This window comes from Hippopotamus amphibius, chromosome 7 (genome assembly GCF_030028045.1).
Source record: "Hippopotamus amphibius kiboko isolate mHipAmp2 chromosome 7, mHipAmp2.hap2, whole genome shotgun sequence".
NCBI lineage: Eukaryota > Metazoa > Chordata > Mammalia > Artiodactyla > Hippopotamidae > Hippopotamus > Hippopotamus amphibius.
The window spans coordinates 63,112,270-63,126,593 of NC_080192.1; positions in this window are offsets into that span (position 1 = coordinate 63,112,270).

Genomic DNA, 14,324 nt, shown 5'->3' on the forward strand with positions numbered 1-14,324 from the left:
TATTTAGATTTCTGTGGAGAGGAAGGGTGAATATCAGCCAGCTTCATTTCCCCAACTCCTCCTTATATACATCTACCACCTCAAATAATAAAACTGAGCTGAACTATAGAAGGAAAGCTCAAGATCACAATACTCAAGTCAGCTAGTGTCAGATCCCACCTGGAGAAGGAACCAATAGAAAGAACAAGTTCTGAGGTGGCCAGGAAAAGGAACTGAGGTGAGACACCTCTGGTGTAGCAGGTTTACTTTAAACAAGTAATAATCTCACCATCTAGTAATTGCCAAGGCACACAGTGCTGGAGATGCTTTTATTGCCATAATGTCTGGGAGCATGAAGGAGATGGGGTGTGAGACAAGAATGAGATGGGGGAGAGGGCATGAGGTGGAGGATGTGGCATGTGGGGGCAGGACCATGAGAAGGCTGTACAGGTGTCTATCTGTATCAACCTCTCCCACCCCACTGGTTGTCAGGGTGACACAGTGAGGATAGCTGCAGTCAGGGCTATGGTGAGGGACATGGGGAATGCATGAAAGCACCAAAATACTCTGGGAACAGAGTGGGCGATGGTCTGGGCCCCAGTTTACACAGGTAGACAGAAAATAGAGCTCTGATTCAAAATCTTTATTTGGTCAGATTTGAGGCAAGAGATGATCAAATTGGGATTATATATATTTTGCAAGGTATGAAAGTAAAGATAAAAAGGAGATGACACCTAGCAATTTCTCCATCTATCAACATTCTGGTGGATTTTCCCACTTAGTCATCTCTCCTTATTAACTTTAAGTTCCCCCAAATAAACCATAGAACAAGATCAGCCATTCACCTGCGCCTCTCTGCCTCTTGCAGCTCGCCTGGTAGCCATGGGCGCTGCAAAGAAACTCTTCTGAGTGCAACTGTGGCTAAATCTGGCAGCCAAGGAAAACATCACCTGCCTTTTTTCATTCCTCTCAGCTCAAGGAAATGTCCTCCCATGGTCTCGCTCCCTCTTGGAGGCCCCCTCCTTGCTTCCTTCTGCTACAGCAGGAAGCAAATCTGCCAGTTGTCTGGGCAGGGCCACAGCGCATGAGCCATTTGGTAAAAGAGTGGGTGCTGTCTTCCTGCAAACACATTCTCTGTCTGCTGGATAGTCAGCTAAAATTACTCCACTTTGAGGCAAAGAATGCAGGTGGACTCAAAAGTCTAGAAAAATCAAGGTAATGGGTTCTCCCTTAGAGCATCCAGAAGAATATTTTACCCTGCCAACACCTAGATTTTAGTCTATTGAACTGATTTTGGACTTCTGATCTCCAGAAATTTAAGATAATAAATTTGTGTTGTTTTAAGCCACTAAATTTGTGGTAATTTGTTAAGCAACAATAGGAAACTAACACACAGTCTGATGATCTTTGTCTTTAAATTGAAGCCCATTTACATTAATGTAATAATGTATGTATTTGAACTTAAATCTATCATATTAATAAATAAATAAATTAATTAATTAATTAAAAAATTACTCCAGAAGTGTCTGAGGAAACCTGGGTTTTCTCTCTGCTTTGGTTACTCATTTTTCCTTTTCTTAGTCACTTGGACCAATTGAGCTGAGTTGCCAGATAGAAATAAGGGCTAGAACTATGATGAGATTTTTTTTAAGTGAAATAAGATGATCCCAGAGTCAGAGGATTATGAAGGACTTTTGCCATTGTTTTATTTTTTTCTTTTTGTTGTTGTTTTGTTTTGTTTTTGTTTTGTACTGAACTTTGTACTCATTGCCTCTGTACAAGCCCAGAAAGTTTGTCTCCAAGGTCTCATATTCCAGCATCTAATCTAAAGGAATTTCTGGTGCTCTAAGTGATCAGAGTCAGAGATGATGGGTTCAGTTCCATCATGAATTATATTGGTAAGCAATACTAGCCATAAACTGACCCTAAACCCAGTTGCAAGCTGAATGCCAACCTCAATCCCTACTGTGGTCACAACTTAGAGTTTTAGTGCCTACTCAAGATTGAACTGTAGCCAAGTCTTGGGGGAGGGGACATTCAAATGATGATGTCTAATTTACTCTGTCCCACATTTCCCTGGAAAGCCTATGAAGATTTGGCAAAGCAGTAGTGGCAGCACTGATGAGGCCGACCTGCAGAAAAACTTTCTCTATCCACATGTTGACAGCAGGATTGAGAAAAGAGTGTAGTTAGTTAAATATCAAAGGGCCTTAACCCAACCTGTTCTATTTCCTGACATCAGAAGCTCGGGAGATGCTACCAATTAGGATGCTCTCTGCCACCCACCACCACTGTAGAGACATCACACTTCAGGGCATTCAGGGCAGGGCTGTCTAATCATCATCTACACAACTGATCCTACCAACACTTCTTATTTTTCATCCACTTGGGAAATAAGCTCTCAGAAACACAACAGTGAGGAGAAAGGTGACAGAATGGCATTTATTGCACAGCAAGAGGTGAAGTAAAAGGATACCCTGGTATACATATCACTCATTAGAAGACAAGTTTAATAATAGCTAGAGTGGTAACCACGTAGCTTGTATCACTTATTAAGATACAAAGTTATTGTGTTAGTCTGCTCAGCTGCCATAAGAGGATATCACAGACCAAATGGAATAAACAATGACAACAGCAACCATATTTATTTTCCCACACTTTCTGAGGCTGGAAGTCCACAATCACAGTGTCAGCAGAGGCCTCTGGTGAATCCTCTTTTCTGGGCTTGAAGATGATGGCTTCTCATTGTGTCTTCACATCGCCTTTTCTCTGCGCAGGTACTTGAAGAGAGATTTCTGATGTCTCTCATTTTCTTAAAAGGACACTGATCTTGGAATTCCCTGGTAGTGCAGTGGTTAAGAATCCACCTGCCATGGATGGACCTAGAGACTGTCATACAGAGTGAAGTAAGTCAGAAAGAGAAAAACAAATATCGTATATTAACACATATAGGCAGAATATAGAAAAGGGGTACAGATCAACCAGTTTACAAGGCAGAAGTAGAGACAGATGTAGAGAACAAACATATGGTCACCAAGGGGGGAAAGCACCAGGTGGGGGTTGAGGTGGGATGAATTGGGAGATTGGGATTGCCATATATACATTACCAGTAAGAAAAAAATATCAAATTGTACACTTTAAGTACATGCCATTTATTGTATGTCAATTATATCTTCATAAAAGTTCTTTAAAAAGAAAAAAAAAAGGCTTAGAACAACAATAAAAGAAAAAAACAAGAAGAAAAAAAAAAAGAATCTACCTGCCAATGCAGCATACACGAGTTCATTCCCTTGTCTGGGAAGATCCCGCAGGCTGCAGAGCAACTAAGCCTGTGCACAACTACTGAGGCTGCGTGCCACAACTCCCGAAGCCCGTGCATCTAGAGCCCGTGCTCCACAACAGGAGAAGCCACAGCAAAGAGAAGCCCACGCACTGCAACAAAGAGTAGCCCCTGCTCCCTGGAACTAGAGAAAGCCCTCGGGCAGCAACAAAGACCCATTGCAGCTAGGGGAAAAAACAAACAAACAAACAAACAAACAAACAATGGCTTAAAAAAAAGACACCATTGGATTAGGACCCCACCCTTTTGAATTTATTTAACCTTAATGACCTCATTTAAGGCCCTATCTACAAATATAGTCACATTAGAGGGTTTAAGTCTTTAGTTTATGAATTTGGGGAGACAACTCAGTCCATAATATTCCGCCCTCTGGCCCTGCAAAATTCATGTCCTTCTCACATGCAGACTACATTCACTCCTTTCCAATAGCTCCAAAAGTATTAACCAATTCCAGCATCAATTCCAAATCCAAAGACTCATCTAAATCAGGGGTGGGTGAGACTCAAGTTATGATTGATCACGAGGCAAAACTCCTGCCCAGCTGTGAAGTTTTGAAGCCAAACAAATTATGTACTTCCCAAATACAATTGTAGGACAGGCATAGAATAGATATTTCCATCCCAAAAAGACAAAAGAGGCGATGGCTCCCAAGCAAGTCTAAAGCCTAGCAACACAAATTCCTTTCCATCTTAAGGCTTGAGAACAATCTCATTTGGCTCCATGCTCTATCCTCTGGGCTCACCATCATGGCCATAGGTGAAAGCCCAGCCTCCTTGACTATGTGCAGAGTGTCGGTTTCTGGTGAGACCTCCCTCCTCAACTTGCAGATGGTGCCTTCTCTCTGTCTTCACGTGGCCTTTTCTCTGTGCACACACAAAGTGAGAGAGCTCTGGTGTCTCTCCCTCTTCTTATAAAGACCTCAGTTCTGTTGGAATTGGGTTCTACCATTATGACCCAATTTAATGTTAATACCGCCTTAAAGGCCCCATCTCCAAAGTCACAGCCCAGGCTCCAATCTATACATTGTGTGAGAAATACAACTCAGTCCATAGCAGTTAGCAAAAGATAAAAGCAGAGACAGAAGCAGCTCTGGGACTGTTTAGCTGCCTAATTTTTCGTATACCAATACTACCCCTGTAGTATTGTTTCAAATTAGTCAGCAGGCATGTACCTCCTTACATAAGAGAGGAGGAGGCCACAGGAGTAAACTGTATTCCCGCCTTTGGCTAACGCTTTCCAGGCTCAGGAGCGTGCCTAGACTGGAGATAAATAATTGTCACTCCAGTTTAGGTTTAGCCAAAGGGATTTTAAAATCACTCGGGTAATCAAAGAGAAAAAGCATTTTCATTCAGTATCACTGGGCCTGAGAGGCAGGTGTCCTTGCTTCAAGGTGAAATATCAGAGAAAAACTAACATGAAGTCTGTAGAAAGTTCCTTCCATGGGGAAGAATAATCTAAGCATGCAGGGGGAAATCATAGCCATGCAAAGGGGTTTACAATACAATTCTTTGGTTCTCTCGATGAAATTCTGGAAAACATGAACTAGAATATGAAAGAGATCAATAAACAACAGGTTGAAAATTTAATTTTAAATTAATTGGTATCAATAATACGGATCTAAAACCCCAAAGATAAAAATGTAGAAGGATGAGAGAACTTTAAATTCTACAAAAGCCTTCTCCTTAAATATACAGAAATCAAGTTATTAGATTATTCTTGAATCTGAAAAATATGGGAAAATGTCTAGGCCTGGGAGTTTTGCAAAACTTAGAGACAACCTTCAATTCAGTGGTTCCAAAGCGCAGGCCCCAAACCAACAGCATCCTCATCACCTGGGATCTAGTTAAACATGTACCCCCTCGGGTACCACTGCAGACCGACTGAATCAGAAACCCTGAGAGTGGAGCCCAGCAGTCTGTGGTTTAACGTACCCTGCAGCTGATTCTGATATGTCCTGAGATTTGAGAATCACTGCTCCAGTAAAATGTGAAGCCCTTTCCAAATCAGCAAGTAAATTCAACCTAAAAAAACGTAACCCATAGTGAAAAATATTCATTGCTCTATTCATTCACTCCACAAATATTTATGTGTTAACACTTACATCCACACCCCTGTTCTAGGTGCTGGAAAGACAATAGAAAACACTCCAGTCACAGGGCGGCCAGTGGGCTATATGGAAAAATGTAAACAATGAAAGAGCAAGGACATATAAAAAACAGAATACATGAAAAAGATATTATAAATAAATTATTACAATAAATATATGAAATCTACATTTTGCAAAATATGATTCTAAGATTGGATAAAAACAAAATTCAACATTCACTATTTCAGAAGGCCACATCTCATATTAGGAAAGTTCAAAATAATAATAATAATAATAATAATTGTTATGATTAGGAGTATGATAAAAGATTTTTTGGGCAAATGCAAAGAAAATAAGTGACTGGAACAATACTTAATGCAGAGAAAACATGACTCAGGACCAAAATAACATTTCTGGAATAAAGAAGGGAAACCTAGGCACTACTAATAACACTAATAGGCAGTGTCGTACTGAGTTGGCTTTAAGGACCTATGGGGTGTGATGTGATGGGGTGAGGGCCAGCTGTGTGTAAAGGGCTAAGGGCAGAGTAAGACAAACTAAATTCTCCGTGTCTTTCATACTACTGGTGGTACAGATGAAGATTATTTAAATGGTACATGCAAAGTATTTTTAAAATGTGCACTTCCTTTAATGGGAATATAATTAGCTCAGCAAACCTGTGGTTTTATGGGTATTATTGCTTAGAATAAGGCTAAATGAAAAAAAGTTAAAGAAATTATTGAGAAAATAATGATATATTCCTGTAACTCCTCCAGAACACAAAAGATAATCAGATATGAAAGTGATACATTAAAAAAGAAAAACTGAATTTTAGGTGATAGTGTGATAATTGAGGTGAAATCACCATATTGAATGGAATTCATCCATTATTCAGCACTAAGTTCTTTAAAGCCATAGAACAGAATCTGCCATTAACATCTCTTCAGGGTTTAGAAAGAGACTTTTTTCTGAAGCCATTAAAACTGAAGAAACCCTGGACCCCATCCTATTCTACTGCAACCTATTTTTGTTTTCAAATTAGCATTGTGTTGTGTTCTATGATCACTTGCGAAGTAATACAGTTGTAAAAAGAAAGTAGTTTTGAAGAACCCGCTGGAAGCTATTCTATGAATTCAAGTTCAGTGCTGTTAAGCTATGAAAAGGAATGCCAAATAGCTTTACATCCTTTACTGACTCACCTTGTAAAAGATCCTCTTTTGTTTACTCATGCAGCAGCTCTGTCCCTGGTTCTCTGGCCCATCTGCTCTGCTCCTACACAGCCTTTACACTGGCCCATCTGCTCTGCTCCTACACAGCCTTTACACTGCATTTTTCATTAACCTTTTAAAGAATCTACAATAATAGGATAGGGAAGACTTGGCCTCTTACCCTTATTAAAATGCTCCAGGCATAACATTATTGACCTTTGGGGAATTGCTCTAAGGAAGAATCTAATCCCAATTTCAATCACAGCTACTTAGATCTCTGCCCCAAATTGCCAGTTGGAGGCGAATTGACCAGTCATCACAAATATTAGCAACAGATAGCACACAGCATATGGGGGAAACCCAGAATATTTCACAAATCTGAGTCAGGCGGCTCCAGTGATCAGTGAAGCATAATATATTTTCACCCCTAGAGCTGAGCTGGAATGAGGGACTTAGGGAGGGAACTAGAAAACAAGCCCACATGGTGCCAAGAGAGCTTGTGGGGACTGTCAAAGAGATGGAAATTCTCTGCCTAGTGCTGTCCAGGAATCACTGAGTCAAAGAACGCTGAACCTCTAAAGGACCTTAGATTCATCTTGAAAATAAGGACACTGTGATAAATGCCTTATTAAGATTAGGGCAAGCCTCAATCCCAGGAATTCTTTTTCTATCTTCTACTAAATGCTGCAGTCTAAACCTTAGCAATCTCCTAACAGCAACAACCACAACAACAACAAGGATGTAAAGTGAAGCAGATGGAAGTGCAGTTAGTGAGACAAATTTTTGTTTTGTTTTGTTTTGAGTATTTGTTCTCGAACTGAAGTTCATGTGCCCAATGCACAGTGAGGCAAAACCAATCAAAACATCGACTTTGAGCAGAGAAAGGTTTATCACAAGGGTCAAGCAAGAACAGGCTAGTATCTCCAACATTTAGGAGATACGAAGACAAGCTCCTTGACTGATGTTAAGTGCCGTTAGTGTCCCAAAAGAAGAAAATACAAGCTCAGATCAGACAACTCAGGGCATTGCATGAAAGCAATAGTTTCATGACAACATTTAAAGAGATCTTCATCTCCTATAAACCAAGGACAGACAACACTGAAAATCAACCCTAATATCTGATTTTGAGAGTAGCTGGGTTGTAAAGAAGGTGAATTCACAGTTCCAGCAAAGTCTCCTATGCTAACATAAAGGCCTTGATGGAAAGGGGTCAGATCTGAGATCTGGGATGAGGATATCTGAACAGATGTGCTTGAGAACTTTGAACCCCCAGATTCTTTTGCAGCAGAAGTATTCCATTCCTCCTTGATGGAGCATAGCAGCCTTCCTTGCCTGGAGACCATGAAAATACCTCATTGAATTAGATACCTTAAGAGATAATGCTTGCCTTCCTAAATATAGACCTTCTCATTCATAGGCCAATAATTAGGGTAAAGGTTTAGCTTGGCCTGCTTGGGAAATACTCTATCACTCATTAAAGAAATGCAGCAGAACTTAGAGAAAAATACTGGGAGATGAATGTTGAAGATGCTAGACTGATGATGGGGCCAGGATACAAAGTTGAATAATATATTTTAATGATATGGGAGTATTCTCCTATGACTCATGTTTTAATGTCCTGAGAAACCACTGGAGACTATCCTAACATGCTTTGGGAATGGCTCCTTGGAGCTTGGAAAAAAAGATGGCCTACAATAAATTAAATGGAGATGGTCAAACTTCCTTTACAGAGTATAGAGGAAGGGGTTAAAAGGCTCAGAAAGATGAGAAAGCTAGACTGCATTTATTATGTAAGATCAGAGACCCAGTTGACTGTGTTCCTCAGGAAGTCTGGAGGAGATTCCCTTCTTGAAAGCACTAAGAAATACATTAGCAAAGGAGGGTGCCAAAAATATTGAGAAATTCATTGGTGGCAGTTCTATGTAAGCCCACGGGAATGGTAGGAAGTTCCGCTATGAACTGGCTTATCTACTTTCAATGCATATGTTAGAATTCCAGATTGAGATAGGCCAGGTGGCTACTCTTAACCATCAGAGGCAAAGGGGTATAATTGCCATCATGAGGACAAGGTCAAAATGGTGTCTTATCCACAGGGATCTGTGGCAATGGGGCCCAGGCCTTGGTGTTCCTAACAATGAGGTAGATAGGCAGCCAGAAAGAGTCTTGGTTGTGACCCATTTAACCAAAACAAGAGGAGTAATTGGTGAGTTGAAGGTGAATGTTGTCTCTCTTACTGGACAAATCACAATTCCACACCTAGTTTCCAGATATCAGCCAGCTCTTAGACTCAGAGCCCAGTTGAAGGGCTCTCTGAGTCTCCTTAAGAAACAACCCTATAACGGCACAGAAATAATGCAACAGCAAATTGTCCAATATTTTCCCAAAATGACTCTCAACCTTTCAGCAAGGTAAGAGCTTACTGGAAAAGGGGGAATATTCAAATCTTTAAAGGACTGTCAGATATAGGATCTAGGCTGACATTTATATCAGAGGATGTATATGAGACAAGGTAGTACATACAGTTCAATTAAAAGGCTGGGCCAATGGCACAGAACTTCACTGACATCAGATGGCCCAAAGCATCATCATGCCCCTCCCCCCTCAATGAGACTAAATTGGAATAAGGCAATAATTGGGCAGGGAGGAGCATGTCTGGAATGTGTAGAATTTATTGGGATACCTTTTGATGTTTCCTTGTTTAATAATAACTGTAAATGGGCAATTGCAGACTAACACTGCAACTAATCACAAACTAACAGAGGACTTGGAGCTCTCAGGGTTATCTCAACAAGTCTGGGTTATCCAGGGCGAGGAATAGAAACTTACTGAAGCACTTGTTGAGAAGGGGTGGAAGGGAATTCTAGAATGGGTTGTAGAAGAGCGATAAAATGTGTGTCAATTATGACCTTGGGACCAACTGCAGGAACAGTAGTAGGAATTTAGCTTATCTCATTCATCATATATATATATGATTGATACATCATGTGTGTGTGTGTATATATATATGTATGCACACATCAATCATATGCTAATAACCAGAAACTACCTCAAAGAGTCAAGGACAAGACAAAGTAAAGTTATTGAGGAGCGTGAATGAATGCTGTGAGATGTCTATGCCTCAGCATTCCTAGTAGTCTCTTCCCTCTATCACCTTTGCTTATCCCGAATCTTGACCTAATTTGGCATGTTCCCCTCATTTTTTTCCAATTGAAGAGAGACTATTTTCACATTACAGAAATAAGTTCCAAGTTAGCAATGCCCAGAAAAGAGAGAGAAAGAGAACAATTGAACCTGAACTCCTCCTTGCTGGTGCCCCTACAGATATACAGCTAAACATCCCAAAGCCCCAATGGGCCAGTTCCTTTGACCAATGATTCTTGCCAGACAGTTGAAATACCTTTACCCATGTCAGAAATGGATGTCCGACATAGGCAGAGAAGTATGAACCCTATGATGTTGGGCTTGTCCCTCACTTCCTTGTGTGAAGAACTGGGGCATTTTAAGCCACCTCAGCAGGGCCATGTCTTGACTGTGGCTCCAACCATGTGGGATGTTAGAAATGCCTGCTGGACGGCTCAGGACACATAGACAATGCTCCTGAGGTTCCTTCAGTTCTCATGTGGCATGAAGGGACCCACTGCTTCCTGGGTACACCCAGGGGGAAACCAGTTGAGAACCTCAGAAGTATGCAGATATTCCACAGTGAGGGCTGGAAAACATTGACAGCCTAAGTTAGGAGCTAAACGGAGGTTATGGCTGAAAGGTGACATTTGCAGTGCCAGGCAGAAGTGGACTCAAGTTGGCAAGGAAAGACTGCTGAGCCTAACCAAACTGAAGGAAGCACCACCACGTTCACCAGTTGCAGACCTCAGCCTCAGGCACCAGCAGTGCTCCCAGTGACCAGCCAAGAAGGGACATTTCTGAGAGGCCTGCAGATCCTCAACTCCTAGTAAAATCCTACCATGAGTCATTTCCTGCCTAGAGCCTACCATTCCATCTTCCTGTGCCTCATTTGTGCTTTGCTCTCAACCCAAAGGTTTTCCAAGGGTGCTTCTTTGGCCCACCTGTAGCAGTGTCACCTGGCATAACTGATAAAATGGAGACCCTCAAGCCCCCTCCACATACCTAGAGAGTCAGAATTTCTGAAGGTGTAGCCTTGGAATCTGTAGTTTTGAAAACAAGACGTTAAGCATCTGTGAGTGATAAACACATTCTCCTTAAGTTATTCTTCTAGTAAGGGTTAAGTTGTTCTTTCTGTTATTTTGTCTGTTAGACTTTTTCTTATTACAACAGCATGATAATGGAGCCATGAGAGAGGTGACCTCTCTGTGGGTTATAGGAGCATATCTAAATCCTGAAGCTGCTGACCTGAGGAGGTAGTTTACTCCTGCTAGGCACACAGGGTCCAAAACCCAGCAAAACAGCTTTCGTGACATAACAAATAAGGAAAACAGGGAATTCCTAGAGAGACTGATAGAAAGCTATTTGCCTGCTACAGCACAGAGAGTGAAGGGGGGAAATCAAAGTGGAGAGGAAATAACAATTTATTCCTTATGAAGTGGTTAATGCGATTAGCTTTTCGGTATGTGTGTGTGGAGAGATGAACAGCTGGAGATGCTTTTGATCTCTGGCAGCCTGACTAGAGGATCACAACAGTGGGTGGAGGCAATTCTCAGATCTCCTGCTCTGGGCACCAAGCCAGGCTCTTTGATGTGCCCCCTTCCATCTCTCCTGCTAACAGACAGGGAAGAAGGAGGCCACATCCCTAGGGCAGGTTGGGGAGGCCTTGAAGTTTCCCCAGTCTCAGGAAGTGAACAGAGATGACCTTGGGCAAAGTTGCAAAGTAATTCAGGCTATGTTCCAGTTTCTCTCCATCAATCCTTGGCTCCGTCTTCATCCCAGGAAAATAGTAGGTGTGTTTTTCTGTTCCCCCCAATTACAGAAGGCTCTTCCAGCGAGCCCTCATCAGCTCAGATCATACTCCATGCTATAGCCTTCCTCCTCCATCCAAACTGGCTTGAGCCCATTCTGCCAGGGCATTGATGTTAAATGAATTCATCCTGGGCTCCAATAACTTACAATAATAATACCTAACACTATCAAGGGCAATTATGTTCTAGGTCCTGTTTGAAGGACTTTATCTCTATTACCTGTCTGATACACATAATAACCCTACTATGGGGCTGGCAATCTTACTTGCTCAAATCGCTCCATGGAGGCAACTCTCTACTCTGTTAAGGACAAGCTCACTTGGTGACCAAGAGAATTATAATGATAATCCTCTGAAAATGCCAGCTGTGCTTTCCCTAAGATCTCAGATCTATACCTGGAACTTCCTGAAGGTGTTCCTGTTTGTGTGCCCACTTAGATATAAAAAGAGTAGAGTAAAAAACCCTATTATATTAGCTCCTATTGAAAACTTCAATAAACCAAAAATCTTAACAGAAAACAAAAACACAAAGCAAAAAAAAAAAAAGTTTATAATTCAAAATTGTTTCTATATAGTACATAACACAGTTTCCCTAGTTCAGATTGGCCTTTTTTATCCCAAGATTTTTCAGAACAAAAAGAAACAAACTAGCAATAATATTTATTGTTGCTGTGCCAGACAGTATTGGGGCCATACAATGGATGGCCGAGACAGACACAATATCTTTAACAGAACAAGTTAATCACTAAAGGGATGCTCCCTAAAAGCTTAAATTATACAAAATGGCCCATCTCTGGGAATCCTGACTCACAGGTAATGAGCATTAAGCTAAAATACCTTTGCTTAGCTCATAGAAAACATCCTGACCAGGCTCACCTGTGAACAGGGAGAAAGAAATTAATGCATCCCCTCTGGAGGCAAATGGGAACCAGGAAATGTTTGACTTCATTCCCTCCCCTTTTAGTATAAAAGAAGCCTGAACTCTGACTCAGGCAAGAGGGTTCTTTGGGGCATGAGCCCATCATCTTCTTGCTTTGCTGGCTTTCCAAATAAAGTCACTATTCCTTGTCCCAACAACTCCTTTCTTATTTATTGTCCTGTCATGAGGCTATCAGTATGAGCTTAGAGTAGGTAACACGTCTGCCCTCAAGAAACTTAAAAATTTAGATAAAAGAGCTTGGAGAGCACTTGATACAATCCTTTATTATTACTTTTATTGAGGTATATTTAACATATAACATTATGTTATTTTCACATGTACAACGTAATGATTTCATACTTGTGTAATTTAAACTGATTAGCATAATAAATTTAGTTAACAGCTGTCACCATACAGTTATGAAAATATTTTTTCTTGTGATAAGAACTTTTAAGATCTACTCTTTTAGCAACTTTTAAATGTGCAATACAGTATTATCAACTATATTCACATATTATAACCCCATGACTTACTTATTCTATAACTGGAAGTTTGTACTTTTTGATCCTCTTCACCCATTTTGCCCACCCCCTATCACTGCCTCTGGAAACCACCAACCTGTATCTATGAACTTTTTATAAGATTCTACATATAAGTGAGATCATAGAGTATTTGTCTTTCTCTGTCTGATTTATTTCATGCAGCATAATGTCCTTGAGGTCCAACCATATTGTTGCAAATAGCAAGATTCACCCATTTTTAATGGCTGAGTACTATTCCATTGTATACATACATAGAACATTTTTTATCACATTTTTTTTATTTATCAATGGATACTTAGGTTCTTTCCATATCTTGGCTATTATAAATAATGCTGTGGTGAACAGGGAATTACAATGAACATGGATTGCTGGATCATATGGTAGTTCTACTTTTAATATCTTGAGGAATCTTCATACTGTTTTCTATAGTGGCTGCACCAATTTACATTCGTATCAAGAGAACACAAGTGTTCCCTTTTCTCCACTTCCTTATAACATTTCTTATCTCATCCTTTTGGTAATAGCTATTATAAGAGGTATGAGGTGTTATCTCATTGTGGGTTTGATTTGCATTTCTCTGCTTATTAGTAATGTTGAGTATCTTTTCATGTTCCTATTGGCTATTTATTTGTCTTTTAGGGAAAAATGTCAAGCAAAGAGCAGCCAGGATACCCAGGCTAGGCCTGCTGGTCTTTCCATCTGTCCTTCCACTGGACACAGTGTTCACCTCCCCCTGCTGCCTCGACTGGCCTATCTCCTATCAGGTGGAATTGCCAGACTACTACCTGCTAAGGAAGAGGATCTGTCAGCCACATCTGCATTGGAAGTTCTCCCCAGGAAGGGCTTTCAGGGTCTTGGTGCCCCTGCCAGGGGTCAGACCTGGACCTCCAAGATGCAAGAGCTGAGTCCACAACATTGGACCACAAGAGAATTCCCAACCCCATGGAATATTAATCAGTGAGAGCTCTCCCAAAGGTCTCCATCTTAAACTAAGATCCAGCTCCACACAATGGCCAGCAAGCTCCAGTGCTGGACACCTCATGCCAAACAACTAGCAAGATAGGAACACAACCCACCTATTAGCAGACAGACTGCCTATACTCATACTAAGCTCACAGACACCCCTAAACACACCACTGGACATGGCCCTGCACATCAGAAGGACAAGATCCAGTTCCACACACAAGAACACAGGCACCTATCTCCCCCAGCTCCACCAGGAAGCTTACACAAGCCACTGGACCAACCACCCCACTGGGAACAGACAGCAGAATTAAGAGGAAATAAGACTCTGCAGCCTGAGGAAAGGAGACTCCAAAC